Source organism: Ambystoma mexicanum, chromosome 11, assembly GCF_040938575.1.
Source record: "Ambystoma mexicanum isolate Mex_15411 chromosome 11, UKY_AmexF1_1, whole genome shotgun sequence".
In the NCBI taxonomy this organism is placed as follows: Eukaryota; Metazoa; Chordata; class Amphibia; order Caudata; family Ambystomatidae; genus Ambystoma; species Ambystoma mexicanum.
Window position 1 is genome coordinate 1100142398 of NC_090934.1, and position 20389 is coordinate 1100162786.

Below are 20389 nucleotides of genomic sequence, written 5' to 3' on the forward strand. Positions count from 1 at the left end.
TGGCCCGGGTGAGCCAGTCGCCGAGGTATGGGTAGACATGAATTCCCTGCAGTCGCAGATGGGCCGCCACTGGAGCCAGGCACTTCGCAAAGACTCTGGGCGCCAACTTCAGTCCGAAGCGGAGAGCCATGAAATCTTAGTGCTTCCCTTGTATGACGAAGCGCAGGAACTTGCAAGAATTTATGTGAATGGAGATGTGGAAGTACGCGTCCTCTAGATCCAACGACGACAGAAGGTCTCCCTCCTCCAGTTGGCCAAGCACGTGCTGCAACGTGACCATTCTGAAATTCTGGGACTCGATGTACTTGTTGAGTCGTCGTAGTTTGAGAATGGGCCTCCAGCCCCCCGTCTTCTTTCCTACTACAAAGTATCTTGAATAAACTCCGGAGCCCCGGAGTTGCTTCGGAACCAGCTTTATCGCCCGTGTTCTTAAATTGGCCCGAATGGCAGCAGCTGAGGGATGTGTTGTTCCTGCCGGGCCACCGGAGGTATTCGTGTACACTTTCGTTGAAACGCCAAAGTGTGTCCATTGGCAAGAGTGTCCAGTACCCATCGATCGGTGGAGATGTTTTCCCACACACTGACGAAGTTCGCCTGCCGGCCTCCCACCGGGGTGCAGTGGTTGGGGCCCGACGTCCTGGCCTGTTCCGTCCTGCTTGGAGGCCGGCGCGTCACCCTGGGAGCCTTGACGACGATGGCGGCCACCTCCGAAGGCCTTGAAATGTGCACTATAGGCTTCCTGGGTCGTGGAGCGGGAGGGTTGGCGGTAAAAGGACAATCCACCGCCAAAACTCTTCGAAGATCTACCCGACTTCCCTCCTGAGGGACGAAAGAATGGACGGTGCTGTTGCAGCGTGTCCAGGGCACGGGCCGTCTCATTGTTGGTCTTGATGGCCTGAAGCGTGTTCATCGATGACCTTGCCAAAAGGATTGTCTCTGTCGAACGGCATGTCTAGGACCCTTGTCCGGACCACTTGTCTGAAGTTGGTGGTCTTGAGCCAGCCACGACAGAGGCAAACCCCATTTCCCATCTGGCGGAATCCCGTGTACGCAATGTCCAGGGCCACAGTGATGGTATGGTCCGACGCCACCTCGCATTCCTGAAGGATCGCCATTTCCTCCACCTGCTTGTCCGCGGGAGGAAATCCAGGATCGGAGCCATCTTGTACCATAGCTCCCGGTCATACCTGGCCCGGATCGCTAAGGCGTTAGCCACCTTAACCGTCATCACCGCTTAGTAAGTGACCTTCCGTCCAATTTCTTCCCCTCGCAGTCTGGGGGACAGGGGTCGGCGACGTCTTCCTAGCCGCAGCTGAGACCACTGAATCCGGCGTTGGTTGTGACCGCAGACATTTGGGTGCAGATTCCGGCACCCAGTATTTCTTCTCTAGCCGGTCCCTCTCCGCCGGGGCTGAGGCGGGGTTCTTCAGCAGTGCCAGCCCCTCATCCTAGACGTTGTCCAGGAGCGGTACCGACAGAATGGTCTGCCTTTTCGCCTCCTGGCACTGATACAGGAATCCCTCCTTTTTCTCTTCCAGGTAGAGCTGGAAGAGTTCTGATGCACAGGCGACCATGGAGTGGCAGGAGCCCACTTCGTCCAGCTGAGAAGCCCTGGGTGGCGGAGATTCCACCGTGGTCGTCGGTGTCCGTCGTCGCTGTGTCCGTCCCTGTATCCCACAGGGGAAGGGGGGTGGGGGGTGGGTGGCAGGGCAGTGGCAGTTGGAGTGAAGGTGTAGAGTGTCTCCTCCTTTTCTTCGGCGGTGGTGGACCTGGTGTCAACGGGGTCATCGCTGTTGGTGCCGATGGCAGTGCTGTCGGCATCCACTTCTGAATCTCCAATACCAGTGTGTGGAGGGTCGAGAGAATATCATGCAACAGATCTCGAGGGGGGGTTGGAGGGTGCCTGGGGAACAGGGTCGCTGGGCCAAGCGGCTATGTCGTCGCCCCCGCCGATGTTGTCGCAATCTGCGGCGGGAATCTCCGCATTGTTCTCGTCCCCAATGTTAGGCAGAATCCTGTGTAGTGCCCTTAGGGACCACTACACACAATTAAAACTACAGGTGGCAATACAAGCAAGCATGTACTACTATGTTAAAGTGGAAGCAGTAGCGGGGCAGCCACGCTTATCTCAAGAGTATATGAGCAGTAGCAGAGATTACACAAGGGACCACAATTACTGTGACTCAAGCAAACACTAACTCAAGGTTTCAGGTAGAAAAATATAAGTACATTTATTTTTAAACCATTTGTTGAAAACACAACACTATTAGATTTAAAACCACACGAAAAATAAACTACAACTAATCAATTCACTTTGTACAGCAAGTTTCAAGTTAAGTACCCTGTGTTTGAATGGACCGGTGTTATGAACAAAACATGTTACCGTGAATATGATTGCGATCACTTTTTGACAGTTCGGTCTACTAGATAAACGCCCATCTGCGGCAAGAAGTGCTACCGGGGCAAAAACACACTTAGCACCCGATACCCAGAGCGAGTTGGGGGCAAAAATCACAGGCAATATGTTGGTTAGGCAGACAGAATCGAAGAACACACAGACAGGAATTCAAGAGTCAGAGGGCCGAAGCCAAAGTCAAGTGACACCGGGTGCCTGTTGTCGAGGATCACACAGTAGGACAGTTGAAGATTCAACATTGCCAAGAGTAGGGATGTAACGGTATTAAGGTATACCGTTAAAGATATCGTGAACCACTCAATTAAACAATAATAACCGTCACATTGTTTATACCGGTATACCGTTTATACCGTTAAGTGTGCTTTTCAATCTGATTTGGAAAGGCTGCAGTAAGCAAGTTCTGCGCAGTCTTGGTCTTGCACTGTTGGATGTGCCATCTGCAAAGTAGTTTCAGTTGTAGCAGTTTTTAATGCCCTTCCATAAACCACAAGTGCCTGACACAAAATCAATATGTTAGCAATAGGAAGAATAAGTACAGTGCCAAGAAGGAAAAGGGTTTACTTTGGGTTGGCGGCTTTGGGGTTTATATATTTATAATGGATGTTTGCTAAACATATGACAATGGAGGATTTCCCTGGTTCTATCATTGAATTTACATATAATAAGTCACACTGTGAAATTCACTAATCTCTGTGGGTATTCCCTACTGTCATACCAAAGGATAACATGTTGGCCCGCAAGTAAACTAAAGGCTGTAACGTAAAGAGAGCGTGCACGTGTGTGTGTGTGTGTGTGTATGCACACAAGCTTATACTACCATCATCCTCCATTGATCTGTGGCATGCAGGTTATAAAGATGGCAACATTTTCATCTTCCCCAGTAGCCAGTGGGGGAGCTAAAAGCCTAAATGACCACTTAAGAAAACCTATCAGTTTACTTTCCCAGTTGCAGCAGGCCCCCCTCCCCCTCCTCTCCACATGTGTGTTTGTGTTTGGTGGAAGCAAGGGGTGGCATTTCAGTGGAAAGTATGTTGAAAACCCCAATTCTGGCTCTGTGTGCCTGGTTTTGTTTGTGATGATAAATCTGACAATTTGTGACCTTTTAGAAAATATTTGTTAAGATTAGTTAACTCCGCCTGCTATACCGCGATAACCATGATATACCGTCATTTGGCAAGAAGTTTATCGTACCGTTATAAAACTAATACCGTGACACCCCTAGCCAAGAGTACTTTGATATTGTCAATGTCCGGAAGCAAAAGTTATAAGAAGGAGGGAAAAGTAAGGACAAGCCTTAAAGTAGAGAAATGGGGATTTCACCCAAAATTCCTCAAACAGGACACAGTACCTTTCTCAAAGAACGAAGCTGGTGCCACGGCAGTTGTTCCTGTTGGTTTCCCGCAGACCTACGCTTTCCTGCAGCTTAAGCACGAAGAAGGAACAATGAGGGGGTCCGCACCACACAGGGATGAGGCCGGCAGCAGCGACAATGAATAAAAGGTGCGCTCCTTAAAAACAGGAGAGGATACACGGCCGCCAGGGGGCGCACGGATGCAGTTTTCCTCTGTGTGAGCTCCGACCTGCGACCCTCAAAAGTGGCTTGAGCCCCCACTTTTGGCCCCCATGCCGCATAACAACGGATATGCAGGATGTGGGAACCGGACCCCCACATGCCGATTGGAAATTTGGAGAAAATCAGAGCTTTTTTGCCCAACTACAGTCTCCGGGACTGTGCCTCCCCCTCCAGGCCCTCAGAACTGCTTCTCGACTGGGCACTGGGACCTGCGCAGCCCGCCTTCCCGCAGAGCCATCTGATTGCCCTGCGGGCCCCCCACGGCGGCTCCCGTCTCACCGCGCAACCCCCGGTCCCCCGTGGAGCGAGGGGACCCGGGATAGCTGTGGAGGAGGCAGCCCTTCCCGCTCCACGACCTGTGCGGCGACTCCATCGCACTCGGCACGGCCCGCGGCCTACCGAGCCTAAGTGCTCCCCCCCCAACCAGAGGACGCACTGGCACGCTCTGGAAGCTGTGCCTGATCCCTGCGAGGCCTGCCCAACCCCGACCTCGCGTGCACGCAAAGCGGCTCCACGCGGGAGAGCGGGCGCAGATTTTACCATCCCTCCCACCCGCTCCAGCCCAGCTGCTATGTGCTATGTACATACACGGCTCCCCGTGAATCCCAAGCTCTTCATAGCCCGGAGGTGCCCATACGACGACGGGAGTGAATCCATCAGGCACGAGGTTGTGCTAACACCGGTGACCGTGTGCATGACTTTAAAAGATCCCCTTGGCATACATATACCACCGTCCTCCATACTACAGAGGCCCATAAGTAAGCTGGACCCGGGAAGGCAAAGTTGTAAAAGCGCTTTTCATCCCGCATTTTGCTGCGTGTGTGCAGTCACTGATTCCAGCTAGTGAAGGGCATTTCCACCCGGCCTGCATTGAAAAAAGCCTTTTGAGAGCCCTTGCCGCCATTCGATTACACGAGGCACTCAGCCATTTCAAGATGGCCTTCCTTTGTTGCCTGCAGCCCCATATACCTATCTAGGCTACCAGCAGCCTCCCGATTGGCTACTGGGCCTATCTCCTGAACCATTGGCTACCGGCAGGCGAAGCCGGCCCACTCCCTCCAAGGACCACGGGAGACAAGGACTTGACCTGTTTCTGTGCCTGTTTATGCCTGAGTCTGCCGTCTGCCATACCCCATGCCCGTCTCACTCCAGGTAACTCTTGACCAACACTACTGCACCACTCCCAGCTACCCCATTGCCTCCACCACCATGTGTCTCTGTGGTACCCCAGGAAATAGCATCTAAAAGTGCAAAATCTGTGTGCACCACTGGACTGTTATGTTAAAACTGCCACTTAAATGCCAACAGACCAAAATGTTTTCAGTTTGTTTGCTAATGTCCTGATTAATGTACATTAGTGACTTTTACACCTGATTTAGCCTAAATGCTCAAAATACAAGCCTGCTTGATTCTGCCGGAATGCGCTCACTACTGCCAGCATCCCAGACTTAGCTCACTAAAACTAGGTGCCTTCTGCTGCACCCTTTTCAATCACTGTCAATTTATACAATCAGATAGCCAATGTCAAACTTTTACCTGACTTTGAATCTAGGCGAGTCCTTGCCCCCTTAGCCAATGCATTCCATTGTGTTTAGCTATCTTCGGCACGGCGCCCTTGTGTCTTAGCCTACCTGTGATATCCTGAGCTTAGGTGTTATCCTACTGCATTTTTGCCAAACTGTGTCATTGTGAACTTAGGTGTTACCCCATTGCATTTTTGCCAAACTGTGCTATTTTGAACTTAGGTGTTACCCCATTGCATTTTTGCCAAACTGTGCTATTTTGACCTTGGGTGTTACCCTATTGCATTTTTGCCAAACTGTGCTTTTTTGAACTTAGGTGTTACCCTACTGCATTTTAGCTTGGATTTAGGTGTTACCCTACTGCATTTTAGCTTGGACCTAGATGTTACCCTATTGCATTTTAGCTTGGACTTCGGTGCCTTTGGTCGCCTACAGACCACATTTGAGTGTATTGTGCTTTTATGGTCGCATATAGACCACACTTGATTGATTTGTGTTGTGCTTTTGGTCGCCTACAGACCACATTTGACTGTATTGTGCCTTTATGGTTGCCTATAGACCACACTTGATTGATTTGTGTTGTGCCTCTATGGTCGCCTATAGGCCACACTTGATTGATTCGTGTTGTGCCTTTGGTCGCCTACAGACCACATTTGATTGTATTGTGCCTTTATGGTCGCCTATATACCACATTTGATTGACGCGCGTTGAGCCTTTGGTCGCCTACAGACTACACTCGATTGTGTTGTGCCTTATGGTCGCTAATAGACCACACTTGCAACCCCTGCCTACTAGCAACGCTACCCACATCATGTATTGGTGCCTAACTACTCTCATCCACCTACTGTACATTTACACTAGACGCTGGACTAGTCAACCTGACCCACATTCTAATCAAGAAACATACACCTGCACACGCATGCTATCCACTAACCGCTCTTCATGGCCTAGCACCATGACACCTGCTTACCCGTACTTGGATGACCCAGCACTTTGGATACGTCACTTTGCCACCAGACCAACACCTAACCAACCTTGTACTACTGCTAATAGAAACACTAGATTGAATTCTAGAACCAGCCCACCTACCTCTCCATGCTCTCACTACCCTAGCATTTTAATCAGAAATTCTAGATTAAGAGTCCGACTGTGGGCCAAAAAACCCCAACTGTACACCTACAGTAGCATTAAACACTTGCACATTGACACAACCTTGCTAATTCGGCCATTGACTCAGACAAGCCAGACCACATCCTTTTGCATGACCAACCCATACCACCAGAAAAAAATCCCCAAAAAGACAAACCTATTAAAACAGCCTTGGTGAATGCTAGGTCTCTCCCTGCCCATGCTCTCGACATCGCTGACTTTATAACTCACGAAAAGCTCGATCTCCTTAATGGCTTAATGCTGCCTCTGGCCCACCTCTGGCCCTTGCTATACCTAAAGATTATGCCATTATTAGATGCGACAGAAACACCACTCAGACAAAGGGAGGTGGACTCGCCCTCATATTCAGAAATACCTTTGACATTAAAGTCATCCAGGACGCTCAAATCCCTTCGGCTGAATCCCTGTCCATTAAACTTCCTCTATCACCTAACTACAGGGCAACAATGTACCTTATTTACCGACCACCAGGTCCCATTTCTTCTTTTATAGAGGACATTGCATCACTCATAACCACAGACATCAAACCCAATTCACAAACCATCCTACTTTGAGATTTTAATCTTGGTTTTAATGACCCGAAGAATACTAACCCCCATGACCTAGCCAACACCTTATCTGATTTGGGTCACACCCACATTATTCATGAGCCTACTCATATCAAAGGCAGAACACTGGACTGGCTCACTCACCTCAATTGCTCTATTGATTTCCTATCCAATGACCCATGCATTTGGTCGGAACATCATAAAATAACCTTTTCCATCAAAGCCAACACACTCCACCCGGCTCCTATCATCGCCCCAGCCACCAGCACGAGAAATAAGAACGACATTACACCTGACAAACTCCTACCCATATTACTCCCCATCCTGAGCAATATTGACTCAGATGCTGACCCTACAGTTTTAGTGGATATGTACAACCAGGCTATTCTCAAAGCACTGAACACCATCGCCCCCATAAAACTGCAGAAACCTAAACCACAGCATCACCTTAACACTTGGTTCACACCGCAGTTAAGAGAATTACGCAAAAACCAAGAGAACCGCTGGGGCACAAGGGAGAAAATACCCCACAGCATCCAATAAGACTGAACTAACCTTAGCTTCCACTAGTTACAAAGAAACCATCCTTCTTGCTAAAAAAGACACCTATAAAAAAAGGATTACACAAGCGGAATCCAACACAAAAGAACTTTAAGATTCTGAAAGAATTAGAATCCCCTATTGCCCCTATTGACAAATGTGTTACTGACACACTATGGTGTAGTAATATTCAGAAGGCCTTATTAGATAAAATAGCTCGCCTACAAGCTAAAATCAACGCAAAAAAATCCCTGCTACTAGCTGACCCTGACTACAAACAATTACCCAACAAATCACCTACCTTTAAGTCAACTTGTAAACCTTTCAGCTTCTCACCCCTCTCAATCTGGGAAGTAGAAAACATCATCAGGAAACTTAAACCATCAAATTGTCAAGGTGATGCCTGCCCTGCCCCGATCATCAAAGCAGCCGCGTACGATCTGGCACCATTCATTACCAACCTAATCAATGCCTCCTTCAAATCTGTAGTACCCGACAACCTAAAAGACGCGTGGGTCATTCCACTTCTCAAAAAACCTACTCTTGACCCAGCCAACCCGTCTAACTATAGGCCGATAACGACTGTACCTTTCTTATTAAAAATACTGGACAAAGCAGCCTATTTACAAATACAGGCCTACCTAGAATCTAACAATCTCCTGGGACTTAGGCAATCCGGCTTCTGACCGACACGGTACGGAAACTGCATTAATAGACCTCACTACCCAGATCCAAACCCTGAAAGACAATGGCAAACTTGCACTCCTTTTACTGCTTGACCTGTCAGCAGCTTTTGATTTGGTCAACCACCAAACACTTTGTCACCACTTGAAAACTGCTGCACACTTTTCAGATGCAGCCACGGCTTGGATCAGTTCCTTCTTGGCGAACAGAACCATGAGGGTCTTCTCTCCCACTGATTCTGCTGAACCCTCACCAGTACCTTGTGGAGTCCCGCAAGGCTCGTGTGTGTCCCCGACGCTTTATAATGTATTCACAAAGCCCCTCTTTGATATCGTTGACTATCTGGGTGTCACGTATACTAATTACGCGGACGACACCCAGATACTCATTCCTATCTCGGGTAATTATGAAACAGACAGCAAAACCCTTAATGAAATATACTCAGTAATACAACCATGGATGGCACATCATGGACTTTGTCTCAATGACGAAAAACTGAGTTGATCATCCTTGGCACTCACGCCAAACTTAAAAATCTTAATTCCGGATTCAAATCTTTCACTATAGATGGCAATCTCATCCCCATCTCAAATAATACTAAAACCCTTGGCATCTACATTGATGCCACCTTATCCTTTTCCAAACAAACTAATGCAGTAGCATCACCAGCCGCTTACACCTGCAAGCTGATCACTGCATGTAGGCCGTTCATCTCTTCACCCAATTGCATTACTCTTGCTAGAGCATTAGTCCTATCCAAAATAGACTACTATAATGCCCTTTACCTAGGCACTAGCCACAAAAATATCAACAAACTGCAAGTAATTCAAAATAATGCCATCAGGGCTGCCCTCAACATCCCTAAAAAGGCGTATATCTCTGAGACTAGATGCAAGTTACATTGGCTCCCAGTAGAGCACAGAATATCCCTCAAAACTTTGGCCCTCACACACAAAGCCAGGGCCAACCTTGCACCAGCCTACCTTACCAATTTACACCTCACACATCATCAAGACCACTTCGAGCAGCACAAGCTAACACTATGTCCATACCGAGATTCAAACTCCATAACTCGGGTGGAGCTAGCTTCCCTGTACAAGCTTCTAAACTATGGAACACACTCCTCGCGCTTTTAAGGGCAGAACCTTCATTTAACCTTTTCAAACACAACACGAAGCGTTGGCTTCACAACATGGACTCCATGACAGCCTAACCTCCTGATCCCAGCACGATTGACTGCTGACGGCACACTCTTGTAATTAATGTATTTATCTTAGACTATGTATTTATGTATTTGCAATACTAAGTATGCACCTATCTGTAACTGTAACGTAACCCTTGTTTACTGCACCTAACTGTAACGTAACCCTTGTTTACTGCACCTAATTGTAACTGTAACCAGATCTAACTTACGCGTCCGTATGCCCCCGGGCCTGGCTGCGCTTTATAAATAAAATAAATACAAATACAAATGATGAATCTGCGAAAGGATTAATCCATCAGGAACAACATTTGGAGACAAGTAATTTGTTATTATGGAGTTGTACCCCCATAGATCTCTTATCTTAGAAAGACTCCCGAAGCAGTACAGCGCCTGGTGGAGGGGAAGATCGATAAACTACCTCTGACACTAGAAAACTCCAGCGTACTGCTCAACCAAAGCATGTGTCCTGAAGAGATAAGGAAGATAGGCAGTAGTGCTTGGTAAATATGTGCAATAAATCCCATGTTGCCGTGAAACAGATGTCCAAAACAGGAACAACTCTATAAGGCAAAGGTAGCCATAAGACCTGTGGAAGAATGGGGCAATGGCCCTTCGGCACCTCCACAGCTAGATTATAGTATTCTGAAATGTAGAGAATTATCCACCTGGGCAGGGTTGCCTTATTAATAGCCCTTCCCGTATAGGCCCCATTGTAACCAATGCTGGTCATCCTTCCAGAGTTCTCTTGTCCAAGAGACATTGCAGCCGAGAGCCCTCTTGGGGCCAAGATGGAGAACACTCTCCTTCTCCTTAGAAGGATGAGGTGGAGGGTAGAAAACAAGGAGAGGGTGAGACAAGAAATTCCAAAACGATCACGGGCAGTAAGGTCAGTCACTTTCTCCTTAGAAAAAGATAGGGAGGTTTTACAGACAGATTCTGGCACTCACTCAACTTAGATAATCACTACAAATACTGCCTAATGTTGGGGATCGAAAACAACAAACCCTGTTCAGGTGTCCTATTAAAGATTGAAATAGCAACCAGGAACCCCTTTATAGTGTTAATCAAATGGTCCTTTACCCCTTTCCTGACATAGAATGGAAAATGTACTCCACTTGCAGGCATAGATACTTGGTGGTGGGCATGCTGGCAGAAATAACTGGGATGTCATCAGACAGATCTCATGCCTTACACTTCTGCCTCTCTAGAGGATAGCTCAGGGGCAACGTGCTCGCTTTGGAAGCAAGACAACACACAGCAACACAGGTTCGATCACCGGGTCCTCACTTAGAAACCTCTTGGTATTAAGCACGTTATAAATAACATATCATAAGCACAAAGATTGAGAAAAACAAGGCTTGGGTGAAGGACCCACCAACTGGGAGAGCATGCGCACCATTGGAGGGATGCACTAAGGAGAACAGATAGACAGGTTCAGAAGTTCCTGATGCCACGTCTTCCGGCCCCAGTCTGTGCTGATCACGACAGTGAAGTGTCTGAACCACCACAGTTTCCTGGAAACCAGTGGAATGACAAGAATCGGTGGTAACACAGAAAGAATGACACTCAACTTGATCATCAATGTGCTCCTCAGAGACGCCAGTGGAAGAAATTCCCTGGAGCAGAACAACTTGCGCTTCCTATTGACAATGGAAGTGAAGAGATCAATATGAGCAGTCCCCCAAAGGGATGAGCTCTCATCCAGAACTACCTGGTAGAGCTCCCACTCGCGAGAGGTGGACATTTTCCTCCCTCCACAAGGCAACTGCAACCACATTTTCTGCCCCAGCAAGATGGGCAGCTAACAGAGAGAGAGACACTGATTCTTCCGTGCTGGGATGCAACGACATCACACCATCTACCATGTTGGGATAATGCATGGCCACTGTTCTTGTCCATCAGAATCAGGACAAACTTGCCATGCACTCAAGAAAAGAAGGCAATCTAAGTAGGAATTTGATCAGTTTAAGATGACACCTGCCGCTTCATTTCCTGTGGGGGTGGGGGGGGCTATCAGACGTCTTTGCCACTTTGGCTGGTAATAATAAGTGATTTTACCCTTGACAGCCACTAGCGTGTTACTTTCAGTTTGTGCCCCCTCCCCCACCCTCGGGGGAGACCCTTCGTTGACTGAGGATGAGACACTCCTCTTGCGAGAGGCCACACGCGTAACTATTTTGCCACTGTGCTTACCCTTTCTAGAGTTTTGAATTTGAGATTTGGTTTCAGCTTTACCTAGCATCTGAAATGATTTAGCAGTCAGATCTCATGTTGTCCGTTGAAGTGTGCACCCCTCAGCCACCGTAACACTCTGCTGACTGCACTAAGCGCAGCGTGCTTTGCTCGGCCTCCTGGGAAATATATTGATTGTTCAGTTAAAAGGCCAGCGCTCCCAAAAGCTTTCCAATGGATTTCACAGCAATTTCAGAGCCAGAGAACAAATGCTGCACTGTCAGCCGTAACACTCTGCTGACTGCGCTCAATGAAACATTTGATTACTCCTGTTGCAAATGGAAGACTTGGCTACCAAGGTTTTAGTAAACACAATCATCACTACTTTTAGCATCTAATTCCTTTTTGGCAACATTGACACACTGAAGAAACACTAAAATGGATTCCGGTGGGAAAATATCTGACGGCTGATCTACTACTTAAATTTCTTCTTGGCTCCAAGACGTATGACTCGATACATCCTCACTAAAAAAAAATTGTGCTACGACTTGTACAATGCTTCCTTGCTCCCGAGAGAAGTTAGTGCTATACAAATATAAAAATAATGAGGATAATATACAGTCTAGTTATTGCTTCTGGTGATAGTTGATGTAGCCAATGCTTCTTAAAGAGATTTTTTGTGAAACGAACCCAACAGGATAGATTTGACAAAAAAGTTGGCAAGATTTAGAGTAATACAATGATAAACGCAAACAGTAAACAATCGATTCTCATAAATGCATCAATTAGTCTTAGAACTGAAATTTGAAGAAAAAATATAAATAATGCCAACTACAACGGGCATACAAAATGGCTAAATTGGAGCGCATAACAATCTTCTTTTGACTGTAGCCCTTAAAATGCAAGCATTTATATTTGGATTCAGATCTTGATCGACCAATTACAGTCTAAAATAAATAAACTCAGGTGGTTCTGCGATACCAAAAGTATCTGAAATAGACAAGCTTTATTCTGGTCAACCCTATTCTAAAACGTTCAAAATGCATGTCTTGCTCACAAGAAAGACCTCGTTCTGACAAGTAGGACTTTGAAAGAATTAGCAATTTTCAGCAGTTGCAGTAAAATTAGAGAAGACAAATTGATAATTTACCAAAATATTTTTACAGCTAAAATGCTCTCCAGTCAACATGTAAAGCCTGTATTTCAAGGATGGGTCCAACTGCTAGAGATGATTAGTATGTAAGGCAAAGTGAGGACCACAGAGTGAGGATGTTGAGTGTTGCAGGCAGTGCAGTGAAACCTAGATGCACAAATGCACAACGTCTTTCTGCTGTTTTCTTACTTTGGAGGAGGAGCCTACTTTCCAACATATACTGCGGCACACAGCGGAGCGGGCCGCAGAGTGAGGATGTTAAGTATTGCAGTCAGTGCAGTCTGTGTACACTGGCCGCCTGGCTGACACTTAACTACCTCTTACAGTAATGCCTCTGTAATACTGTGATTACAGTGTGTGGGACATAGACACAGTCCACCTTGTAACGGCACACATAAGCTAGTAGCCTCCCTTGCTCCTTCGCTTTGCTTTCCCCTTGGCTGGAAGTCTATTTGGTGCGACCTGCAGGGGCGGGGAATTCCATCCCATACACTCTTGCATTCGAAAGCCCTGACAAACTAAGGCTGCTACAAGGTGCATTTACAGCTGCTTTGATTTCCTTGAATTACGGAGTGTTTGTTGGCCGGTGACTGGTCACTGACATCCCGGCCTCTTGGTGTCTAGGAGCGGAACAATACTGTACGACATTGTTGCAACATAGACTATTTAATTAAAACTGAAACTCTGGCGACTAAGAGGAGTTCTGGGTTGTCTACTGTGGGATAGACGGCGACTGCGGGCTACGTGCCTTGGAGCCGTCCTTGATTCTACCTGCCTGTAGGCTATTGTAACTTACTTCATGACTGAGGTTTCCGCACCTGCAGTTACCAAGCCGAGCTGCAGGTCTGAAGTTTTGGAGCCTTTCTAGCACTGGACACTGATCTTGCCTTCAACATCATATACCAACTTGAAAGTCGGTGCAAACTACTGTTGGCGAGAAGGGCACTGCTACTCTTTGTGCAAGTGGGACTTTGTTGCTAGGGTAACATAACCGGGCGGTTAGTGTGGGTTTGGAGCCTTGGGCCTTCGAACCGCTCTGGTTTTTGGCTATTAACTTTGCATGTAAATCTTTAAGCCTGTTCATTTAAATACTCTACCAATTTGCTTTAGTCGTACATTGTGACGTGTGGTGACCGCGGGCCCTGGGGGCCTTCGAGCCTTTTAGGATCTTGCTTTCGAAAAAAGGCATACTGCTTTGTAAGTGCAGTTCAAGCATGAGTGGTGGTCTCGCTGGGTGGAGACTGTGGACCTTGTGCATTTGGGCCGCTACAGCGTATGCCATGGACACTGCATTTGTTTGGATTGTGCATTTGCATTTTTTACCATCTAGGGGTAAAAAATGCAAGAACAAGCTGAAACATACAAAAAAAACCTAAAATGTGCCTTTGATTAGGCTTAGAGGGTGGAATTCTAACCTTACTAACCTTAAATTTATTTGGCAAATATCTGGATGTACTAATAAAACTGAAACTAATCCTGCAAGGGAGCGTGGGGGGCTGTTTTAGCTCCAAGGAGACAGTGGTCGGCCAGGATAATTATTATTTCGAAGAAGGGATTGCAGCGCCCCTAATTATACCAATAGGACCCTTTGCAGCAGAAACTGGGGTAGCTCTGTTTGAGCGTCCCAGACTAAGCAAACCAAGATCACAGCTTTTGGTAAGATCACTCGTACGACCCATGCTCGCAGCCTGTGGCGAACCTTCTGGTTAATGGAGAGGGACGATTGTCTTCAGACATCCAAGAGGGAGGGCTCTTTGTTTACCAATGAGTAACCAACTTGTGATGATCAACCAAACAGCAGCAATCAGCCCTCCTACTATGAAGGATACTATCGGCACCCAAGAACAGCTCATAGCTCCTTCGGCTTCCCAGTTTGACACTCTACCTCCAACATCCTCGCCAGTAGAAATCTCGAAGGAGACGACTATTCAATCTGCTACTAAAATAGTTTATTGGGTCACCAATAATAAGTCTGATGAACTTTAAGGGCTCAAGAGGACCAGTTTACGATCTATCTTTAGAAAGATACCTCTCCTGAGATCCCCTCAGATGATATCGATGCTATCTCTTTGCCCATTGTGGACAACCATTGTATGGTTAGCTATTGTTTCTAGGGTACAAACGAGTAGGACTCCAAAGCACTGTGGAAGCTAAAACTTTTTTAGCCTTCAAGGAACTAAATATTGTACCAAAAGAGGCGGACGGGACGTCCAATGCCACTCCACCTCTAGATTCAGGGGATGTGCCGACACTTATTACTAACCTCTTTGCCAATGGTCAGGACTGGTCTTGGATACAACCAGCCTTGGAAAGTTTTGAGATCATCAGACAAGGTCCAGGGCCTACATGACATAATTGATATAGAGGTGCTATCGTGGAATACCTGCGGAGGTGTGAATTTATCTAAATTCATGGCCAATTCTACTGCTGAGGGTCTTCCATGTATTTACATGATTCAAGAGACCATGCTTTTGTCCGATCTTGTTCTCGAGGGCTTCCATGCTATAGTTTGCCCCGGAGTTAGAGGGGACTGGGGGCGACCCAGAAGGGGACTTGCTGTAGCTATCGACCGTAATCTGGGGATTAAATGGGAAATCATTTGTAGTAAAAATGGTTGCTGGCTATTTTCTTTTTTTAAGTTTATTACAAAAATATACACTGCAGTTTCACATTTTTCATTACATGATTTCATGAAATCTCATTTATCGCTTAGTCCATTCAGTTCACCCTCAAGCATTAAGCTTTGCCAATTATGAAGAAAACAGAAATACAGCTATGACCTTTTCATCTCTGTGACATCTTTTCTCAGCAGGTCATTCACTTGATCTTAGTAAAAAGTCAGTGCATAGGTCAATTTTTTGTTTGTTCCATTAGCGAGCACCAGCCACTAATCTTCACCAGACATGGCCTTTCTTGTATGTGGGCTACCAAATGCCTTGTTCTCAGAGGTTTAAGTGCCGGGCAATATAAGGTTAAATGCTTTAGAGTTTCATTGGCACTATTGAATAATCTACATTTGAGGTCTAGCAGTAGATTTCTTTTCCTCAAGCATAATGTTTCTTTGCATTCAAACAAGTTCAACCGGAATTTCATAAATGTTGCTCTTTGATTTCGATTTGGGTACCTCTCCAAGTAGCTTGGTAGCTTATTCAATGCCTTTGTCTCTGGTGCGACATTTTGCATCAATCTGTGGTGTGATCTCCGATCTATAGTATTTACCCAATCTTGTAGACACAGTTTCTTTTTGACTGAATTTGGGTTTACCTGCAGATTGGTACTGTTGTAATTAAGCTCCACAAGGAGGTTTTCACACCGATCAGCCCATTGCCATAGAATCGTTTTGTTCAAGCTGCCTCTTGGATGGTGGAGAATGTCGAATTGTAGTGGCCGTTCTTCAGCGGTAATTTTTCTATAAAAATCGACAACATGTTCCATGCGAGACTCGCATTTATGGATGTGAGCCCCAGCTCGTATTGAATGCACGCAGTTGGGACCCCCCCCCACAAAGCCGCAACACTATGCACCAGAATGTGTTTAAAAAGAATGTCCATACTGAATGCAAGCAGCACAATGCGCATTTAGCTCCATGGATCAAGGCTGGCACGACTTTCTGCTTGTAAAAGTTGACGAATGGCTTTAATGAAAATTTACCATATTTCATGTGTATTATCAAGCCTTGGGCTGATAGTTCTTTGCATTTTGGTTTCACCTTTTCCACCCAGGGAGCGTCATTAATGCTGCTATTAATCCACATACCAAGGTACTGCGTTTGGGTTCACACATTTTACGGGTTCTTTTCCCAAATATCACTGAAGCTTCTTTTTAGATTTTCTTTTTTCTCTCTTAGGTTTTGGAGGATTAAGATCACAGATTTCGCAGGATTTATCTTGAGATCATTTGCATTAACATACTTTTCCAGTGCAGACAGTTTTCATTGCAGGAATGGGGGTCATATCCAACAAAACCAGATCATCTGCATATAACATTCAGTCAAGTTGGTTCCCATTGATTTTGGCAGGGAACGCAACCCCTTCACCCAAAGTTGTGCTGACATCTGATATAAACAAGTTGAACAATATGGAAGCCAACGGGCAGCCCTGTTTGACACCTCTATAGGTCTTAATAGGGGCAGACAGGGTTCCAACACGGTCAAGCCCATTTTTTTTTCAGTTTCTAAATGCAGTTTTTTAAGTACTCCGATCAAACTTGCCAGACAATTCCATTTTATCAATTTTGTCCACAACAGTTCTCTGTTCACACTGTCAAAGGCATGAGCTAGGTCGATGAATGCTAGATATATTTTCGTCCCTTGCCGAATTTCCTCCATCTTCAACAAATTAACTATGAGCAGATTCAGCCCACGCCTTTAACAAACCCATTTTGCGTTGGGTCATATGTACATGAGGATTTCATCCATGCGGTCAGATGATGTTGAAGTTGTGTAGGAAAGATTTTACCAACTACGTCAAGGAGTGCAATCGAGCGGTAGTTTCTTTGGCTCCGATCTTTGTCCTTTTTTAAATATGGGCACCACGACTGCACTCCTCCATGTCTCTGGAATGGTACAATTGTTCAATATCAAACAAGACAGTAAGCTACAAAGGTTGGTCTACTTCTCAGGGTTTTCTTTAAGCATGTAGTTTGTAAGTCCATCAGGACCTCGGGCTCGAGAGGAACTTATTTGGCTGATGTTCAACAAGATATCTTCTCTCTCTATTTGGATCTCCCATTGCAGAAGCACCACAAGTTCTGGATCTTCTATCACGCTGTGCCTTGCAACCAGTGCATTATAATGATGTACCCACTGAAATTCAGAGATCATATTGCTCATAATAGCTTGTTGCGGCATGGATGTATCATTTAGGAGCTTCCAAAAGTCTCTTGAATTTTTGTTTTACAAGGTATTCTTCATTGCCTTCTCTTCGTCTGATCTAATATGTGTATATGTGAGATTAACCTGTTTGTGTACCTTTGTTTAATTTTTTTAACCTCTTGATGTCTTTGCGTATTTTTTCATCATAGCTCTTATTGTTTTTCGAAGTTCTCGTTTCTTTATTAGTACCTCAATGTTATGTGCGTGTTGATTTTTTAACACCGTTTTGCGCAAGTCTATAGTGCTCTCTCTATATTGGTCTAACAAGGCACAATACTCTATTTTATCTTGGAGAAGTAGTCTTCTTGCTAAGACGCTCAAATCAGTCTCCCAACTTAAATTTCAGAAGCATAGAACATGTAAATGTTCCATGCTTCCGCTAATGCGTTATTATCTGGCAAAGTTCGAACCCATGATCCTTTACGGCCTGGACTAGTCCATCCATTATATGGGTCCCTCGCTTAACATCATCCAAGGGAAGTTGTGGAAGGAGGTGTTGGGATTATCCTTGGCTATCCCCAACGCGGTTCTAAGACATGAATTTTGTTTTATTTCTTTGAATGCCAGATATACGTGGAAACAGCTTTCTACCTATAGTAAAAGGCTTGATCCTCCAAAAAACTCTCTTTATGAGGTTCTTAACACTGCCATGTGTGCGGAATCTGTTCCTTCTATCAAAGAGTATACATTGAGAATGCAATTTGTACTGGACTCTATTGAAGTCTCCGAGTTGGATCTTGTGCAGCGACCGGGAGCTGTCAAGACGATCTTATTTAGGGCAGATTGGGTCGAGACAACAGACAGTACTGTCTCCTATGCCACCTATGTTGAGTATTCAAATTTTTTACATGCAAGAGAATGCATTCATTTGTATCTGCAACGATTCCCTTGTGAAACTTCACGCATGATCTATATGCGTTTTTGGCTTAACCAACTCCATACAACAAGAGGATTAGGCATTGGAAGGATTCCTCACTGCACCTCTGATACAATTCTGTCTGCAGATTCTGTGGTACAAAGGATACTACTGAAATCTTGAGACACTTGGTCACTATGTGTCCATATTTTGCTAACAATCGGCTTTTGTGTTTCAAGGATATAACTGGTAAGAACACAGATGTGTCCACAAATCTACTTTGGTGTCAGTGTCTGTGGGGTACCAATGTTTCTCTTATTTTAGCATTGAAGTTTTTTAAAAACGTTCTAATAATTGAACTCGATAAGAAAAAACAAATTACTGTAGGATTTGATGTCATGGAATGTATTTGAAGCTTTATTTGTATTCCTTTATGCTTTAACAGAGATGGGTGTTTATTTATGTTGTGTAAGGTTTTTTGCAAACCATGAATGCAACAAATAAAAAATAAAAACTTGGAGTATGTAATGCTATGGAAGATCTGTGGTAGTTGATACAAAGAATGGAACTCATGACAGGGTTAAAAATCCACTTCTAGAGTTCATTGGGCCTCATTACGACCCTGGCGGAGAACCATGGTGCAATTTGCACCATGGTCCATGGCGCAAAGCTGCCAACTCCGCCATGGTGGTTGGCGGACTTACCGCCCCATTCCGACCTTGGCGGGGCGGTAAGTCCCCAATCCCCATTTACCCTTCCCCATTCCCATTTTTGCCCCATAGGGTATAATGGGAGTGGGGAAGGCGTTAATTACGCCACCGTAAATTACGGTGGCGTAATTTACAACAAGTCCCGTAGCGCCATGGATTTTTCCGCCTGCAAAAAGCAGGCGTAAAAATCACCATGGCGCTACGGGAACTCGTAGTCAGGCGGAAAGGGGCGCCATGGTTTACGCCGGCGTAAACCCCTTTCCGCCAGGGTCGTAATGAGGGCCATTGTCTGATTGTCAGACTTAATATCACTTTCAAATACATCACTAGTTGTTCAATTAAAGTGGCTATTGAAACCATAGATTGTGGCAAAGTTAGTAATTCCTAGAAATTGGAAGTGTAACAAGAAAGCAATTATTGAGGACTGGATGAACAAACTCTCTCAGCAAGTATCTTTGGCTTGCGTCACTAAGAGAAAGATTGATGACCTAGATGCTTTCAAGAACTTGGCATTTCTTTCAAAGACCTCTATGACTGCCCTAAAGTTTGAGTTTAGTTGTTGGTGGTACAGATGGAATTAATTAATAGTTGTGTTTGCTTGGTGACAATGTCATTGTTTTATTACTTTAGCATTAATATGACCATATTTTCCGGCTAATGCATCATTATACTGAATAACAGAGGAGGGAGCAGAGAGGTGCACAAATGAAATAAATGCATGTGGCGGGCACCAAAGAAAGAATTAGGTCAGAAACGAAAATGAGCTGCTGAGTGGAGGGCATGGAGCGCGACGAGGTGAATGGGGCTGCGTGAAAAGTGTTTTGGGGGCCCTCCCAAAACAGGGAACAGAGCACCATTGTCCTGCATGTCATCATCTAGCAGCTCATCATGGTGAGCAAGAACAAAGACTGAGAAGTGCAGGAAAGGGAATTGATTGAATGGCAGCAAAAGGAGGAATGCCCATGGA

The 20389-nt window shown here is 45.6% G+C and overlaps 1 protein-coding gene across 10 annotated transcripts in view; it reads right to left on the bottom strand.

The window, feature by feature from the left end:
- Window positions 1-20389, bottom strand: part of HERC1 (HECT and RLD domain containing E3 ubiquitin protein ligase family member 1) — a 3379312-nt gene that overhangs the window by 81142 nt on the left and 3277781 nt on the right. The window lies entirely within an intron of this gene.